Source organism: Panthera tigris, chromosome A1, assembly GCF_018350195.1.
Source record: "Panthera tigris isolate Pti1 chromosome A1, P.tigris_Pti1_mat1.1, whole genome shotgun sequence".
Classification (NCBI taxonomy): Eukaryota; Metazoa; Chordata; class Mammalia; order Carnivora; family Felidae; genus Panthera; species Panthera tigris.
The window spans coordinates 84,604,100-84,625,061 of NC_056660.1; the positions used below are offsets into that span (position 1 = coordinate 84,604,100).

At 33.6% G+C, this 20,962-nt stretch overlaps 1 pseudogene; it reads left to right on the forward strand.

The window, feature by feature from the left end:
• Nucleotides 1-10,561: 10,561 nt before the first annotated feature.
• Nucleotides 10,562-11,013, forward strand: LOC122242025 (annotated as a pseudogene).
• Nucleotides 11,014-20,962: the final 9,949 nt, after the last annotated feature.

Consider the following 20,962-nt stretch of genomic DNA (forward strand, 5'->3'; position numbering starts at 1 on the left):
TATGCTGATAGCTCAGAGCTTGGAGTCTGCTTCAGATTCTGTCTCCCTCTCTCTTCCCTATCCCGGCTTGCATTCTTTCTCTCTCTATCTCTCTCTCTCTTTCTTAAATATAAATAAACATTATTTTTTAAGTACAAAATAAATTTAAAAGATTAAAACAAATAGCACAGTCTAGGATTAGAGCATATGATACCACAATTTAAAGTCACTGAAACATTATTTTCTGCACACATAATTTAAAAAAAGAAAAACAGAAGGCCAGCATGGTGGAGATGTAGGGTGATCCATACTTTCCACATTTCTCAAACAAAGAAGGGCTTAAGCCAAAGGACTTTGAGCCCTGAGAGTCTGGGAGGAAAAGAGGCTGAGTCTAACAGGGAGACACTGAGACAAACTGATGGGTTACAGGTGGGTGATTGCGAACTGGGGGAAATAAAATGGGGTGCATAGGAATGGAAGAGAAGGGATCCCTTCTGCAGAGAGACAAAGGGAAGAGAAAGAACAGCTGTGGAAGCAAAAGACTGTATCTAGACATGAGGAAAACCTCTGACTGGGACAGAGAGAGATCTTGTCTCTAACTGTGGGAATTTCTTTGGAATAGGGCCGGCTGCCCTGTTCCCACATCTGGGGATGAGGGGAGCACCCCTGGGTTCAGTGGTAAGTCAGAGCACAGTCCAGAGTGAGAGAAAGCAGTCACCTCCCTGAAGTGCTGCGACACAGGACAAAACCAGCCAGGGCCACATATTTGGCAGCATAAAGAAGAGCTTCCACAGTGCAGGGGTGCACGGAGTGGGAGTTTGAATCCCAGCCAAGTGCCAGGGCAAGGGTGGAGCGAGACAGTCTGCAACATCTGCACCCAAGGTACAGCGAGGACAACTTGAATGGAGTCCATCGGGTCCATGGATAAGAGACTAGGCCATCACCATTTTTATCCCCACCACCACCAATGTGGGGCCTCAGGGATCAGTATGCAGAGCTCACAGTGGAGGCAGCACCAGCCTACACCAAGCCACACCCCTCTTTGCCAGGTAACTGCCTGTCTACTAGAGCAGGATAGATGCTGAGGCACCAGACAGCCCCCTTCTCCAGTGATGCTGCATTGCCTGGATTAATTCTAGGATAGTTCTTATTATTTAGGTATATTCTTCATCTTCTCATCTCTTCCCTCCTCTAGGCTGCTTACTTTGGTTGTTGATTTGTTAAAGCAGATATATTTAATCCATTCTCTTCATACATGTTCTACACCTCCTTCTTTCCTTCCTCTCAATTTTGAGCAATCAAGTCCTATATTTCTCAGTCTGGGTAACTTTATCTTTGTTTGTTTTCCCAAAATCCTTCTTTATTTTCCTTTCTCTCTCTCTCTGGACTAAGCCATTTAGTCTCTCTGCCCCAGTCATTGGTGTTTTTGTTGTTGTTGTTGTTGTTGTTTTGTTTTGTTTTCTTATTCCCTGCCCCTGCCATTTCTCTTTTTATATGTGCTCTTCCATCAGCACCGCCTCCACCTGTTCTTTACAGGTAGCTGGTGTTCTTAGTTTTTTGATTTTGGATTTTTGCTTGTTTGTTTGCTTGTTTTATTTGTCTGTGTATTTGCATGCTTTTGTTTCCTGTTTGTTTGTTGATTTTCATTTTCAGGGGTACTTCAAGGAACAAATCAAAGCACAACTGGTGGAGGGGTCAAAACATCATTACGAGTAGGAAAATAAAATAACTAAAGTCACAACAACAGAGAGCAATACTCTAAAAAAAAAAAAAAAAAAAAAAAAAAAAAAAAAAAAAAAAAAAAACAACTCCGGAAGGGCCAGGCCCTGGACAGTGTATGACCCCACGCCCATTTAATATAGCAATTTTCATAGTTGCAAAGAATATAATAAGATTTAAAAAACTCATTAGGGACATAAAACTAGCCTAAAGGATAAAACGGAAGAATTCTCCTCAAGAAAGAAATTCCAGGAAGAAGTGAAACCTAAAGAATTGATAAAAACAAATATGAGCATTAAAATGAACAAGATTTTAGAATAATAGTCATAAGATTAATTGCTAGCAATTAAAAAGCCATAGAAAACACCAGAGAATCTATATCTGTAGAGATAAAGGAACTGAAAAAATAGTCATGATGAAATAAAAAAAATGCAAAATAAATGAGATGCAAAATAAAATGGAGGTGGACACAACATGGATTGGAAAGGCAGAGGAGAGAATAGGTGAATTAGAAGATAAAATGATGGGAACAAAAGGATGCTGAGAAAAAGAAAGATAAAAACAACCCAGGATCATGAGGGGAGAATAAGAGAACTAAGTGACTCTATCAAACAGAACAATATCCGTATCATAGGAATTCCAGAGGAAGAAGAGAGAGAGAAAGGGGCTGAAGGTGTACTTGAACAAATCATAGCTGAGAACTTCCCCCATCTGGGGAAGAAAACAGACAATGAAATCCAAGAGGCACAGGGAAATACCATCAGATGTAACTTGAATCAATCTTCTGCATGACACATCATAGTGAAACTGGCAAAATACAAGGATAAACAAAGAATTCTGAAAGCAGCTAGAGACAAATGTCCCTTAACATACAAAGGTAGACACATAAGGGCAGTAGCAGACCTATCTACTAAACTAGTCAGGCCAGAAATGAATTATAGAAAATCTTCAATGTGATAGACAGGAAAAATGTGCAGCTAAGAATCCTTTATACAGCAAACCTGTCATTCAGAATAGGAGAGATAAAGGTTTTCCCAGACAAAAACTGAAGAAGTTCATCACCACTAAACCAGCCCTACAAGAGATTCTAAGGGGAACACTGCGAGTGAAATGCTGCAAAGACCACAAAGTATCAGAGACATCACTACAAGCATGAAACCTATAGATAACACAATGACTCTAAATCAATATCTTTCAGTAATAACACTGAATGTAAATGGACTAAATACTCCAATAAAAAGACACAGGGTATAAGAATGGGTAAAAAGCAAGATACATCTATTTTCTGTCTACAAGAGACCCATTTTAGACCTGAAGACACCTTCAGATTGAAAGTGAGGGGATGGAGAACTATCTAACATGTTACTGGAAGTCAAAAGAAAGCTGTAGTAACCATAGTTATTTTGGACAAACTAGACTTTAAATGAAAGGCTGTAACAAGAGGTGAAGAATTGTATCATAATTACAGGATTGTATCATAATTACAGGATATATCCATCAGGAAGAGCTAACAATTATAAATGTCTATGCACTGATTTCAGGAGCACAAAAATATATAAAACAATGAATCATAAACATAAGCAATCTTATTGGTAAGAATGTGATAATTGCAGGGGACTTTAATATTCCACTTACAACAATGGACAGATAATCTAGACAGAAAATAAGTAAAGAAACAATGGCTCTGAATGATACATTGGACCAGACGGACTTGATAGATATATTTAGAACTCTACATCCTGAAGCAGAAGAATTTACTTTCTTCTCAAGTGCACATGCAACATTCTCCAAGATAGATCACATAGTGGGTCACAAAAAGGCCTCAATAAATATAAAAGAATTAAGATCATACTATGCATACTTTCAGCTCACAATGCTATGAAACTTGACATCAACCACAGGAAAAAGTATGGAAAACTTCCAAAAGCATGGAGGTTAAAGAACATCCTACTAAAGAACTGATGGGGCAACCAGGAAATTAGAGAAGAAATTAAAACATATATTGAAACAAATGAAACTGAAAATACAACTATCCAAACCCTTTGGGATGCAGCAAAGACAATCCCAATAGGAAAATACATTGCAATCCAGGCCTATCTCAAGAAACAAGAAAAATAGCAAATACAAAATCCAACAGCATGCCTAAAGGAATTAAGAAGAACAGCAAAGACACCCCAAATCCAGCAGAAGAAGAGAAATAATAAAGATCAGAACAGAAATAAACAATATGGAATAAAAAAAAAACACAGTAGAACAGATGAATGAAACTAAGAGTTGTGTTTTTCTTTGAAAAACAAACAAAATTGATAAACTTCTAGGCAGGCTTCTCAGAAAGAAAAGAGAGAGGACCTAACTAGATAAAATCATGAATGAAAATGGAATTATTACAACCAATCTCTCAGAAATACAAGCAATTATCAGGGAATAAAATGATAAAGTATATGCCAACAAACTGGACAACATGGAATAAATGGACAAATTCCTAAGCACCCACGCACTTCCAAAACTCAAACAGGAAGAAACAGAAAACTTGAATAAACCCATAACCAGCGAAGAAATTGAATCAGTTATCAAAAATCTCCCCACAAATAAGAGTCCTGGACCACATGGATTCCCTGGGGAATTCTACCAGACATTTAAAGCAGAGATAATACCTATGCTTCTCAAGCTGTTCCAAAAAATAGAAAGGGAAGGAAAACTTCCATACTCATTCTGCGAAACCAGTATTACATTTATTCCCAAACCACACAGAGACTCAGCAAAAATAATTAATAATAATAATAATAAAATTTAAAAATAAATAAAATTAAATTAAAATTAAATAAAATAAAAAATAAAATAAAATAAAATAAAATAAAATAAAGAGGGAGAACTACAGACTAATATCCCTGATGAATATGGATGCAAAAATTCTCAACAAGATACTAGCACATCTAATTCAACAGCGTATGAAAAGAAGTATTCACAATGATGAAGTGTGATTCATTCCTGGGATGCAGGGCTGGTTCAACATTCACAAATCAATCAATGTAATACATCACATTAATAAAAGAAATGATAAGAACCATATCAGCCTGTCAATAGATGCAGGAAAAGCATTTGGCAAAATACAGCATCCTTTCTTAATAAAAGCCATCAAGAAAGTTGGTATAGAATTAACATACTTTACCATCATAAAAGTCATTTATGAAAATCCCACAACTGATATCATCTTCAATGGAGAAAAATTAGAGCTTTCCCCCTGAGATCAGGAACATGACAGGGATGTCCACTGTCACCACTGTTGTTCAACTTAATGTTGGAGTCTTAGCATCAGCAATCAGACAAATAAAATCAAAATAAAGCATGAAAATTGGTAAAGATGAAGACAAACTTTCACTTTTCACAGACGACATGATACTCTACATAGAAAACCCAACAGAGTCCACCAAAAGACTGCTATAACTGATACATCAATTCAACAATGTCTCAGGATACAAAATCAATGTACAGAAATCAGTTGCATTATTATACACCAATAATGAAGCAACAGAGAAATAAAGAAACTGATCACATTTACAATTGCACCAAGAACCATAAAATACCTAGGAATAAACCTAAGCAAAGATATAAAAGGTCTGTATGCTGAAAACTATAGAAACTTTATGAAATGAATTGAAGAAGACACAAAGAAATAGAAAATATTACATGCTTATGGATTGGAACAATAAACATTGTTAAAATGTCAATATGACCCAAAGTAATCTACACATTCAAAGAAATCCCAATCAAAATTGCACGAGCATTCTTCTCAAAGCTAGAACAAACAATCCTAAAATTTGTATGGAACTAAAAAAGACCTTGAATGGCCAAAGTATATTGAAGAAGAAAACCAATTTGGGAGGCATCACAATCCCACACTTTAGCCTCTCCTACAAAGCTGTAATTATCAAGACAGTATGGTATTGGCACAAAAACAGACACAGACCAATGGAATAGAATACAGACCCCAGAATTGGACCCACAAATGCATAGCCAACCAATCTTTGACAAAGAAGGAAAGAGTATCCAATGGAAAAAGGACAGTTTCTTTAGCAAATGGTGCTGGGATAACTGGACAGCAACATGCAGAAGAGTGAAACTAGACTACTTTCTTACACCATTCACACAAACAAACTTAAAATGGATAAAGGACCTGAATGTGAGACAGAAAACCATCAAAACCCTAAAGGAGAAAGCAGGAAAAAAAAAAAAACAAAACTCTGACCTCCACCCCAGCAATTTCTTACTTGACTTATCTCCAAAGGCAAGGCAATTAAAAGCAAAAATGAACTACTGGGACCTCATGAAGATAAAAAGCTTCTGCACTGCAAAGGAAACAATCAACAAAACTAAAAGGCAACACACAGAATGGGAAAATATATTTGCAAATGACATATCGGACAAAGGGCTAGTATCCAAAATCTATAAAGAACTCACCAACTCCACACCCAATAAACAAATAATCCAGTGAAGAATTGGGCAGAAGACATGAATAGAAACTTTTGCAAAGAAGACATCCAGATGGCCAACAGACACATGAATTGATCTTCAAAGTCACTCTTAATCAGGGAAGTACAAATCAAAGCTACACTGATGTACCACCTCACAACAGTTAGAGAGGATAAAATGAACAACTCAGGAAACAACAGATGCTGGCGAGGATGTGGAGAAATGGGAACCCTCTTGCACTGTTGGTGGGAATGTGAACTGGTGCAGCCACTCTGGAAAACAGTGTGGAGGTTCTCAAAAAATTAAAATAGGACTACCCTATGAACCAACACTTGCACTGCTAAGAATTTACCCAAGTGATATAGGAAGGTGATGCACAGGAGCATATGTACCCCAATGTTTATAGCAGCATGTTCAACAATAGCCGAATTATGGAAAGAGCCTAAATGTCCATCAACTGACGAATGGATAAAGAAGATGTGGCTTATATATACAATGTAATACTACTTGGCAATGAGAAAGAATGAAATCTGGCCATTTGCAGCAATATGGATGGAACTAGAGCATATTAGCTAAGTGAAATAAACCAGGCAGAGAAAGACAGATTCCATGTTTTCACTCATATGTGGATCCTGAGAAACTTAACAGAAGACCATGGGGGAGGGGAAGGGGAAAAAGTTACAGAGATGGAGGGAGGCAAACCATAAGAGATTCTTCAATATAGAGAACAAACTGAGGGTTGATGGGGCGTGGGGGGGAAAGGGGAAAGTTGGTGATAGGCATTGAGGAAGGCACTTGTTGGGATGAGCACTGGGTATTGTCTGGAAACCAGTTTGAGAATAAATTATATTACAATAACAAAAAACAACAACAAAAAAATAAAAACAAAAATAAAAATATTTATTATGCAGCTATGAATAGGTTACAAGGAAAGGTTTCCCTGCAAAAAAATGTAGTAAGTTCTTAGAAAATCAAGTATAGTTCTAGCATTCAAGACAGTGAGTTTACGAAGTGTTTTGTTCTGTTTCTTTACATACATGTGCCACAAATATATTTTGGAACGACTTGTAGCATCTCTGTCAATATTTCTTACAAAAAGACTGCTAAAATCTCTATCTTTACGCGTTTGGGGTGAGTTTCTTTTGTGTTGCCATGTACCGCTTGTAGGGTAGTTTCTGGCTATTAATATCATCTCTTCTTAATATAGAATATAACTTAATGGAGCATATGAAAATAGCTTAGAACTCAAGACTCTGTAATAAGGTAGATTTTTGTATTGTCCATGCCTTTCAGTTCTAGTAAAGCTTCTGGGGATTTATTAATGGGGCTTCAACTTTTAATCAGTAACTTTTCCTCAGAGAGCAAACACTGATAATGGGGTGAAGTTTAAGAAGGATAACAAAAGTTGGTCCTCCTGAGGTTCAATATGTGTACTAATTAAAAACTATGTCTAAGGAATTAGAAGGATAGGGTCAATTTTCGTAAGATTAATCCTGATATCTTTTAACAGTACCCCAAACAACACACATTCACACATGTACGTACATACGCATATTCATAAGTGAATGCATGTAGTAGCCCACATGCAACCTTGTCTGAACATGACTCTTATATCTCAGTAAAACAATAATTTCATACGGCTTGTGGATAACAATGATGAAAGGCAATAAAAAAGTTAAAAAATAATTACCAAAGGGAAATCTTATCAGCTTTTATGTAAGGTAACCATATAATCTACTTTCCAAACAAGGAAACGACTAATAATTAAAGGTGGTAACAATAATTTACAGGGATAGAGAGCACAATCAAAGACTCTCTGAGTTTGACAAAATGAGATTGTGATATCTTACATATATTGTAATTTACTTTACAACAAGATAATTGTATGAAAATATATTTTTATGATTGTTAGTGATACAAAGTAACCACAAAATTCACTAAGTTTGTGGTTGTTTTCCAATTATGTTAGTATCATGGCATCATAATGTGTCTCTTTTTTAACAATTAAAATTCAGCATCCATTTAGGAACAAAAGTGCCTCTATGCAAGGAGTGGAATCTACCACCACATTCCAAGGGACCCAGAAAGATTCTTGCCCCCCTCTACACTGGGTAATAGGAAGACAAATTATGGTACATGGCGTCCTTTATTAGACATGTCTTTGCAAGTATATTCTTTCAATGTGGTCTGTATTCTAATTCTTTTGATATTATCTTTTGTACAGAAGTTTTAATTTTAATGATAATGAACTGAGATTATCAGTTATTACTTGTGTTTCTATAATGGATTGTGCCTTTGGTGTTGTATCTAAAAGATCATTGCTGTACCCAAGACCATAAATTTTTCTCCTATGTTATCTTCCAGAAGTTTTTACAATTTAAATTTTAGATTTACTGGTATGATCCATTTGGGGTTAATTTTTGTGAACGGCAAAGAATCTTCACAGGATTATTATTATTATTATTGTCATTATTACTTTGCATGTGGATGTCAACTGGAGGTCTTATTGTTTTACCCATATTTGTTTGTAGGAGATTATGCTCGTTTCATTGAATTGTCTTTGCTCCTCTGTCAAAGATCAGGTGATAATACATATAATGGTCTCTTTCTGGGTTCTCTATTCTATTCCATTGATCTATTTGTCTACTCTTTTGCTAATACCACACTGTCTTTATTACTGCAGCTTTATAGTAAGTCTAGAAAGCAAGTAAGTTTGTTCTTTTTCTTTCAATATTGTGTTGGCTATACTGGATATTTTACCTGTGCAAAATCTTTTGAATGAGCCTTCCTCTCTCTATAAAATATATATTAAGTGGGAAGAACTGACTTCTTGGTAGTCTTTAGTCTTTCTATCCATAAGCATGAAATATTTTTCCATTTATTTAATTATTTTTGATTTTTATTATTATTATGACTTTGTAGCATACTTTGAAATCAGGAAGTATGACGTCTCTGATTTTGTTCTTTTTTTTCTCAAGGTTGCCTTGATTATTTATGGTCTTTTGTGGTTCAACATACATATTAGAATTGTTTATTCTACTTCTGTGAAGAAAATCTTTGGTTATGTTGATGGAAATTTTCTTGAATCTGTAGGTGGCTTTGTGTAGTATGGTAATTTTAACAATATTTACTCTAGTGTGTGATTATGAGATGTCTTTCCATTTGCTTGTGTCTCTTCAATTTCTTTAAGCAAAACACTGTAGTTTTGTTTTGTTTTGTTTTGATTTTTTGAGAGCCAGAGAGTGAAAGTAAGGGAGGGGCAGAGAAAGAGGACGACAGAGAATCCCAAGAGAGCTAAGCACAGAGCCCAATACAGAGCTTGATCATGGTCTAAACTGAAATCAAGAGTCAGACACTTAACCAACTCAGCCACCCAGGAGCCCCACAAAGTATTGTAGTTTTCATTGTACATCTCTCATTCCACTAGTTAAATTTATTCTTAAACATTTTATTGTTTTTGAGAATATTGTGATTGTGATACTTTTATTTTATTTTTTTGAGATGCTTCATCATTAGTGAAAATAATTGCAATGAATTTTTTATGTTAATATTGTATTTTATCACTTTATTGAAGTCATTAATTTCATTTTTGGTTAATCCTTCAGGTTTTATCTATACTAGATCATGTCATCAGAAACTAGAAATAGTTTTACTTTTTCCTTTCTGATTTGGATAATTTTATTTCTTTTTCATGCCATATTGCTCTAGTTAGTCTCCCAATGCTACATTGAATAGGAGCAGTAAAAGTGGGAACCCTTATCTTGTTCCTGGTCTTACAAGAAATGCTTTCAATTTTTATCAATTAAGTATAATGTAGCTGTAGGTTTGGTGTATATGGTCTTTTTTGTGTTATGTTCCTTCCATACCTGATCTGCTAAGGATTTCAACACAAAATGTTATGTATTTTTTCAAATGTTTTTTTTTTCTGGATCTATTGAGATGTGCAGGTGACTTTTATCTTTCATTATATTGATGTGGTGTATTACATTTATTGAATTTTATATATTGCATCATCCTTATATCCTAGGGATAAATACTACTTGGTCATGGATTATAATACTTTTAATGTGTTCTTGAATTTGGTTTGCTAATATTGTGCTTAGAATTTTTGCACTATATTCATCAGATATATATGTTTGTAGTTTTCTTTTTCTTGTTATATCATTATCTGGGTTTGGTTTCAAAGTGATGTTGTTTTCTTATAATCTATTTGGAAGTATTCCCTCCTTCTTTGTATTTTGGAAGATTTGGGGGAGGAATGGTACAAATTCTACTTTAAATGTTTGATAGAAGTCTCTAATAAAGCCATCTGTCCATGGAGTTTTGTGAATTGATTACTGATTAAATCTCTTGCTCTTTTCCTTGGTGCACCACTGAAGATCCTGGTGTTGCCATGGGTTTCTGCCTTACCTGGTATTATCAATATTATAAGGACAAGCCGTATCCAAAGTCTCACTTCTGTAGAGGTGTCCCTTATACTAATTTCTGCATTTTTGACCTGGGGCAGAAGAAGGCAAAAGTTCCTAATGAGTTCCCACTATGTGACCACAGGGTGTTAGATGAATATGTGCAACTGTCCTCTGAAGCCCTGGAGGCTGCATGCATTTGTTTGGAGCAAGTACATTGTGAAAAGTTGTGGGAAAGATGTTTTTCATATCCCAGTGTAGCTCTCTACCCCTTCCACATCATCTGTATCAACAAAATGTCCTGCGATGGGGCTGACAGGCTATAGACAGATATGCAGGGTACTTTTGGAAATCCCTAGGGCACAGTGGTGAAGGTCCACATTAACCATGTCACCGTGTCCATCTACAGGAAGATGTAGAACAAGGAGCATGCGACTGAAGTCCTATACAGGTCAAGTTCAAGCTCCCTGGCTGCCAGGAGATCCACATTTTCAAGAAGTGAGGTTTACTACGTTTATTATGGATGAATCTGAAGACATGGTGGCTAGAGCAGCTCATTTCAGAGAGCTGTGGAATCAGATAAAACTCTAATCATGGTCCTTGGACAAATTGTGGACTCTGTACTCATAAGAATCTTGACACTGCCCCTCCTTATTCATGGCCACCAGCAACTCCTACTTCTTGTAAAAAAAAAATACTTATTAGTCTGTTAAGATTTTTTATTTCTTCCTGATTCAGTTTTGGTAGGTTGTGTATTTCTAGAAGTGGATTTATGTCTTCTTTGCTATGTACTTTGCTGGCATACAATTGTTCATGGTATCTCTTATGATTATATATATTTCTATAAAGTCGGTTATAATGTGTCCTCTTTCATTTCCCATATTTTAGAGTTTTCTCTTTTTTTCTTAGTCTAGCTTATATTTTTGGAAGAATCAGCTCTTACTCTCACTGATTATTTCCATTGTTTTTATGATCTTTCAGGACTAAACCACAGCAAGAGACATGGGTGAAATAGATAAAGAATTTAAAGTAATGATCATGAAGATGCTCAGTGGACTTGGAGAAAAAAGTGGAGGACATTAGTGAGACTCTTAATGAAGAGATAAAAACAAACCAATCAGAGCAATAAATAAAATTTTAAAAAATCACTTGATGTAATAAACAGGAGGCTAGATGAAACATAAAAAAAAATAGTGATCTGGAAAACAAGAGTAATGGAAAATTACCAAGCTTAACAAATGAGAGGAAAAAATATGAAAATTGAGAATGGTCTTAAGCAACTCAGTGAATCTATCAAGCATAATAACATTTATATTATAAGGATCTCAGTAAAAGAAGAGAGGGAAAAGGGAGCTCAAAATTAAATTGAAGAAATATTAGCCAAAAACTTCCCTAACCAAGGTAAAGGAACAGATATTCAGATGAAGGAGACACAGAGATCCCCCAACAAAATCAGCCAAAAAGGGACAATACCAAGACACATAATATTCAAAATGGAAAAACACAGTGAAAAGGAAAAAAAAAATAAAAGCAGTAAGAAAACACAAGAAAATTGTATCCAAGGGAAACCCCATAAGGCTATCAGCAGATTTTTCAGCAGAAACTTTTCAGGCCAGAAAGGAGGGGTATAATATATTCAAAGTACTGCAAGAAGAAAATTTGCAGCTAAGAATATTCTATTAAGCAAGACTATCATTCAGAATAGAAGAAGAGATAAATACTTTATCATACAAACAAAATCCAAATGAATTTATGACCATTAAGCCACCCCTATAAGAAATATTAAAGGAGACACTTTGAGTGGAAAGGAAAGGTCATAAATGAGATATGAAAAGTAAAAAACACAGGAACGTTAAAAATAAGGTTTTTTGTTTTTGTTTTTTTTTTTTTTATCAGTCAAAAGATGGAATGCCTGGGTGGCTTAGTTGGTTGAGTGTCCAACTTCTGGTTAGGTCATAATCTCACAATTTGTGAGTTCAAGCCCCACATTGGGCTCACTGCTATCAGTGCACAGTCTGATTTGGATCTTCTGTCGCCCCTCTTTCTGCCTCTCCCCTGCTCATGTTCTCTCTCTCAAAAGTGAATAAACACTTATTAAAATAAAATCAGTCAAGGGACTAATTTTCATAAAACAAAAAATATACAAAATATGACACCATATACCTTCAACTTGGGAGGGAGGGAGATGAGTAAAGAATGGGTTCAAACTTAAGTAATCATCAACTTAACATAGACTGCCATATGCAGAAGATAGTATATACAAAGCTAATGTTATCCACAAATGAAAAACGAGTAATATGCAAACAGAGAGAAAAGAATGCAAGTATATTACTAAAGAAAGTCAATAAACCTTGAAAAGAACAAGGGTAGAATGGATCAGGAAAAAACTACAAAAAACAAATAAAACAAGTAACAAATTAGTAATAAATGCATATCTATCAATAATTTCTGTGAATGTAAATAAAGCAAATGGTCCAACCAGAAGACATAATGTGATACAGTGGATAAACAAATAAGGACAATCTATAAGCTGCCTACAAAAAGTCATTTCAAACCTAAAGAAACATGCTGACTGAAATTGAGGGGAAGGGGAAACATTTTGTCATGCAAACAGATATCAAAGAAAGCCAAGGTAACAATATTTGCATCATGCAAAATATAGTTTAAAATAAAGACTGTAACAAGAGACACAGAAAGGCATTCTATAATAATAAAGGGGACAATCTGACAAGAAGATATAACAATTGTAAATATTGATGAACTCAACATGATAACACGGAAATGTATAAAAGAGTTAATAACAAACATAAAGGAAATAATCAATAGCAATACAACACTAGTAGAGTACTTTAACACTTTACATACATCAATGGACAGATTATCCAAACAGAAAATCAACAGTAGCTTAACAAAGTCACATTAGACAAAATGAATTTAGCAGACATATTCAGAAATTCCACCCTAACACAATAAAATGCACATTCTTTCCAACTTCACATGAAACATTCTCCAGAATAGATCATATATTAGGCCACACAAAACTGTCAGTGAGCACAAAACTATTGAGATAATACCATACATTTTTTCTGAACATAACACTAAAAATCTAGGAAAAAAAACAATAAAAAAAGGAAAGACCACAAATACAAGAAGATTGAATAACATTGTAGTAAACAATGAAGGAGTCAACCAAAAAAATTAAAGAAGAAATAAAAAAATACATGAAAACAAATGAAAATGTAAAGAAAATGGTTCAAAATATTTGGGAAGTAGCAAAAGCATTTATCAGAGGGAAATTAATAGCAATAAGGGCCTACCTCAAAAAGCAACAAGAGTCGGAAGTAAGCAACATACCTTGCACTTACTTGACCTACAAAAGGAAGAACAAATCAAACCAAAATCCAGTAGAAGGAACAAAATAATCAAAAATAGAAAAAAATAAATGATATAGAAATTTAAAACAATAGAAATGAAAACAAAACAAAACAAAAACAAGAAACATTAGAACAGATAAAAGAAACCAGCAACTGTTTCTTTGAAAAGATCAATAAAATTGATACACCTCTGGCCAGACTCATAAAACAAAAGAAAGAGAGACAGAGAGAGAGAGGATTCAAATAATTCAAATGAATGAGGAGAAATATCAACCAACACCACAAAAATGCAAAAGATTACCAAGGAATATTGTGACAAATTAAATGTCAATAAATTGGAAAATACGGAGGAAAAAATGGACAAATTCCTAAAAACATAAGCTACAAAAAGAAGCAGAAAGAAAATTTGAACAAATTACTCACAATTAAATTGACTCAGAAACAAACAAACAAACAAAAAACCTCCCAACAACAAATATTAAGGATCAGACAGAATCACAGGTTAATTGTATCAAACATTTAAAGAAGAGTTAGTATCTATCCTTCTCAAACTATTCCAAAAATATGAGAAAGGAAAGCTATCAAATGCATTCAATGAGGTCAGTTTTACCTGATATTAAAATAAGATAAATATAGCACCAAAAACAAAACAAAACAAACAAACAAACAAAAAAATTTAGGCTGATATCTATGATGAGCATAGACGCAAAATCCTCACAAAACTAGCAAACCAAATCCAACAATACATTAATGAGTACTCACCATGATCAAGTGGGATTTACTACGGGGTTGCAAGTATGGTTCAATATTTGGAAATCAATCAATGTGATACATCACAATTATAAAAGAAAATGTAAGAACCATATAATGATTTTAATAGATCCAGAAAAAGCATTTGACAAAGCACAATACCCATAAATGTTTAAAACCTCCAACCACGTATTGTAGAGGGAAAATTCTTCAATGTAATAAAGGCCTTATATGATGAACCAACAGAAAATATCATACTCAATGGTGAAAAACCCAGAACTTTCCCCCTACAATCAAGAACAAGACAAGGATGTACACTTTTACCCCGTTTATTCAACATAGTACTTGAAATCCTAGTCATAAGAATCTGAAAAATAAAATAAAAATATAAAATTGGTAAAGAAGAAGTAAAACCTTCACTATTTGCAGATGCTATGATGCTATATAGAGAAACCCTGAAAGACTCCATGAAAAAACTACTCAAATTATAAATGAATTCAGACAAATCACAGTATACAAAATCAATGAATGGAAATCAGCTGCATTCCTATACTTAAATAATGAGGTAGCAGAAAATGAAATTAAGAAAACAATCCAATTTATAATTGCACCAAAAAAAAAAAAAAAACACAAGAAAACATCTAAGAATAAACTTGGCCAAATAAGTAAAATATTTGGAATCTGGAAAAGTATAAAACATTGGTGAAAGAAATTCAAGATGATAAAAGAAAAAAAAAAAAAGACATGCCATGCTCATGGATTGGAAGAACTAAAATTGTTACAATATCTATACAACCTAAAGCAAGCTATAGATTTAATAAAGTCCCTATCAAAATTCCAACAACATTTTTTTACAGAACTAAAATAATTAATTATAAAACTTGTATATAACCAGAAAAGACTTCAAATAACAAAAGAAATCATGAAAAAGAAAAACAGTACTGTAGGTATCACAATTCCAGACTTTCGGTTATACTATAAAGCTGTAGCAATCCAAACAGTATTGTATCGGCATAAAAATAGACACTTAGATCAATGGAATAGAATTGAAAATGAAGATATAAACCCATAATTACATGGGAAATTAATCTTTGAGAAAGGAGAAATAAATATACAATGGGAAAATGATGGTCTCTTTCACAAATGGTATTGGCAAAATTGGACTGGTGCATGCAAAAGAATGAAACTACACCACTTCCTTTCACTACACACAAAAATAAGCTCAAAATAGATTAAAAACCTCTTTGTGAGACCTGAAAGTATAAATATCTTACAAAAGAACACAGGCTGTAATTTCTCTGACATTTGCCACAGGAATATTTTTTCTAGATATGTCTCCTGAAGCAATGGAAACAAAGCAAAAATAAACTATTGAAACTATATCAAAATAAAAAGCTTTTGAACAGCGAAAGAAACAATCAGCAAAACTGAAAGGTAACCTACTGAATAAGAGGATATATTTGCAAATGGCATATCCAATAAAGGATGAATATCCAAAATATATAAAGAACTGATACAACTCAACACCAAACAAGAAATAATTCAATTAAAATGGGCAGAAGACATGGACAGGCATTTCTGCAAAGAACAAATACAGATGACCAACAGACAGATGAAAATATGCTCAACATCACTGATCATCAGGGAAATGCAAATTAAAACTACAATAGTATATCACCTTACACCTGTCAGAATGGGAAAAATCAGCAAGACAAGAAAAAATAAGTGTTGGTGATGATGTGCATAAAAAGGAACCTTCATGCACTGTTGGTAGGAATGCAAAGTAATGCAGCCACTATAGAAAACAGTATGGAGTTTCCTCAAAATGTAAAAAAAAAAATAGAACTACCCTAGTATCTAATAATTGCACCACTGGATATTTACCCAGAAAACAAAAGCACTAGTTCAAAGAGATATATACACCACTGTGTTTATTGCACCATTATTTACAATAGCCAGATTATGGAAGTAGCAAAAGTGTCCATCAATAGATGAATGGATAAAGAACTTGTGGTGTATATACACAATGGAATATTATTATGTCATAAAAAAGAATGAAAACTTGCCATTTGCAACAACATGGATGGAGCTAGAGACTATAGTGTTAAATGAAATAAATAAATTGGAGAAAGATAAATAATATATTATTCCACTCATATGGAAAGAGCCCAAATGTCCATTGACTGATGAATGGATAAATGGAGTATTGCTCAGGAATAAAAAAAAAAATGAAATCTTGCCATTTGCAATAATGTGGATAGATCCAGAAGATATCTTGCCAAGTGAAATAAGTCAGTCGGATAAAGAAAAATACCATATGATTTCATTCATGTGTGGAATTTAAGAAACAAGAGAGATTGATATAGGGAAAGGGAAAGAAAATAAAGTAAGATAAAAACAGAAATGGGAGAAAATCAAAAGAAACTGTTAACTATAGAGAACAAACTGAAGGCTGTTGGAGGGGAGGTGTGTGTGGGGGGGATAGAATAAATGGGTGATGTATATTAAGGAGGGCACTTGTGATGAGAACTGGATGTTATATGTAAGTGAAGAATCTGCTAAATTCTCTCCTGAAACCAATACCACACTATATGTTAACTAATATGAGTTAAAATAAAATCTTGGAAGAAACAACTACAACAACAAAATCAACAAATGAAAAAAAAAGCAAACTAAGAAACAGACTCTTAGCTATAGAAAACAAGCTGATGGTTACCAGAGGGGAGGTGGGTGGAGGGAAGGGTGCAATAGCAGCTGAGGATCAATGGGTACATTTTGTCATGATGAGCACTGAATAATGTATAGAATTGTTGAACCAGTATATTGTATGCATGAAATAAATATAACCCTGTATGTTAAATATCCTGGAATTAAAATTATAAAGTTAAAAAAATAATTCTCTGCTGGTTGAGTTCCAGTAGCTCAAAGTGGTAGCTTGCTTGATAACCACATTTTCTCTCTCATTTAGTTTTATTTAATTTTGATACATTTTTTTATGAAATATTGCACATATATAATGGATACCTTTTGCTGAGTTTGGATATATGCGTACATTCATGGTACTCTCACTACAATTGAACTAATAAACATACCTATCACCTCCAATCTCAGCTCTTTATTCTCTAGAAATCACCATTTTATTTTCCCCTTCTGAGTTGGACTATTTTAGATACCTCATAATAGTAGAATTAGTTAGTATTTTTCTTTCTGTGACTGACTTATTACACTTCCCATAATGTCATCTAGGTCCATCCATGCTGTAACTAATAGTAGGGATTTATTCATTTTTTTAATTAAATAGCATTGCATCGTATATAATATAGTACATTTTCATTGTCCATTTATCCAAAAAATGGCATTTTAATTGTTTCCATATCTTGAGTATTGTCAGTTATACTGCAATAAACATGGGAGTGCAGGTATTTTTGACACTATGGTTTAATTATTTTGATAATCTTTAAAAAGACATTGGACTCTTGGGTATAAGTTAAATTTATTTTTTTAATTTTTTTTGAGAAATCTTCATACTGTTTTACACATTGGCTGTACAATTTTACATTTCCATCCACAGTGTATAAGGATTTCCTTTTATCTATGTTGTCACCAAAATGTATCTTTTTTTTCTTTTTGATAATTTTGTTAATAGCCATTCTAGCAGATGTGAGGTATATCACAGTAGGATTTTGATTTGCAATTTCATGATGGTGATATTGAGCATCATCTTTTCATATATTTGTTGGTCTTTTGTATTTTTTGTCGATAAAAGTCTATTCAAGTCCTTTGCACACTTTTTATTTGAGGTATTTGCTTTTTGTATTGTATTGTTTTGTTTTGTTTTGTTTTGCTTTTTGTTTTGCTACTGAGTTGTATGAATTCCTCATATATTTGAAAATTAACTCCTCATCAGATATACACTTTACAGATATATTCTCTTATTTTATGGGTTGCTATTTCATTCTGGTATTGTTTCATTTGCTATGCATAAGCTTTGTAGTTTGATGTAGCCCCACTTTCTTATTTTTGATTTAGTGATTTAAGTAACATCCATAAAATCATTGACAAAATCAACATTATGAAGCTTTCAAGTTATGTTTTCTTCTAGGAGATTACCAGTTTTAGATCTTACATTTATAATGATGACCTCCTATATTAAAAAGAAGAAAGACCTCAATAAACGACCTACCTTTATACCTCAAGAAACTATGAAATAATAAGCTAAGCCCAAAGTTAAGAAAAGCAAGAATATAAAAAAAAAAAATAGAGCATAGATAAATCAATGAGAAAATAGAAAAAGAGTAGAAAAAATAAAAGGACTGATTTTTTTAAGATAAAATTGACAAACCATTAGGTATACTAAGAGAAGATTCAAAATTAGAAGTGAAGGAGGGGACATTACAACTGATACCACAGAAATATAAATATTTGTATGGGTAGGGGGATGAGTGAAATAGGTGAAGGGAATTAAAGAGTACACTTAGCACCATGAGCATCAAGTAATGTACAGAATAGTTGAATCACTGTATTGTACACCTGAAACCAATATAATACCTCATGTTAACTATATTGGAATTAAATTTAAAAAATAATTATATGAGAATATTATAACAATTATATTCCAAAAATTGGACAATATAAAAGAAATTGATAAATTTTTAAAAGCATATAATCTTCCAAAACTGAATCAGGAAAAAGTAGACAATTTGAACAGACAAATTACTAGTAATGAATTGAATTAGTATTCAAGAAACCCCAAACAAACAAAATTTCAGGACTAGATGGTTTCATAAGGAAATGTTACCAATCATTAAAAAATGTCAAACTTTTAAAATCTTCAGAAAACTAAAGAAGGGATACTTCCAAATAGATTCTAAAAAGCCAGTATTATACTCATTTCAAAGCCAGACATGGAAAATATAATGAAAGGATATTATAAGCCAATATCCATAATGAACACAGAAGCAAATGTCCTCAACAAAATCTATCAAATCTAATCCAACGGTACTTTAAAAAGACTATACATCATGATCAAGTGGGATTTATCTGTGTTTTTCAATGATACTTCAAAATATATAAATCAATAAACAGGACACACATTAGCAGAATAAAAATCAAAATTATAACATCAGTAAATGCAAAAAAAAAGCTTTTGAAAAAATTCAAGACACTTACAGGATTAAAAACTTCAACAAACTAGGTATAAAGAATGCACCCTAGCCTAATAAAGACCATATATGAGAAGCCAGCAGTTATCATTATACTCCAGAGTGAAAAGCTAAAATATCTTCCACTAAGATCAAGACAAGAAATGAAAATTCAATGGGATATCACCTCACATCTATAAGAATGGCTAAAATTAACAACACAGGAAACAGCAGGTGTTGATGAGGATACAGAGAAAGACGAACCTTGTTACACTATTGGTGGGAATGCAAACTAGAGCAACTAGTCTGGAAAACAGTGTGGAGTTTCCACAAAAAGTGGGAAAAAATAAAACTACTCTACAACTCAACATTTACACTGCTAGCTATTTATGCAAAGGATACAAAAATACAGATTTGAAGGGATACATGCACCATATTGTTTGAAGCAGCATTATCCCCAAAAACCAAATTATGGATAGAGTCCAAATGCCCATTGACTTATGAATGGAAAAAGAAGATTATTAATCAGCCATCAAAAAGAATGTCATCTTGCCATGGCATGGCTGGAGCTAGAGTGTATTATGCTAAGCAAAAGAAGTCAGTCAGAGAAAGACAAATGCCACATGATTTCACTCACATGTGGAATTTATGAAACAAAACAGATGGACACATGGGAGGGGGAAAAAGAGAGACGGAAACTAACCATGAGAGACTCTTAATGATAGAGAACAAACTGAAGATTGATGGAGGGAGCAAGTCAGGGATGGACTAGATGGGTGATGGGTTTTAAGGAGAGCACATATTATGATGAGTACTGGGAATTTTATGTAAGTGACAAATCTCTAAATTCTATACCTGAGCCTAAAAAAAAAAAAAGGAAAAATATAAACAACACCGACAAGCCATTTCCCCTACACTAAGAAAAAAAAAAACCTCAAATAAAATGAGAAATCAAAGACAAGACACAACCAATGCCACATAAAAACAAAGGATCATAAGAGAATACTAAGAAGAATAATGAGCCAACAAATTGAATAATACAACATACCAAGACTGACTGATAAAGAAACTGAAGACATGAGCAGACCAATAATAAGTAAAGAGATTCAAATAAACATGGCTA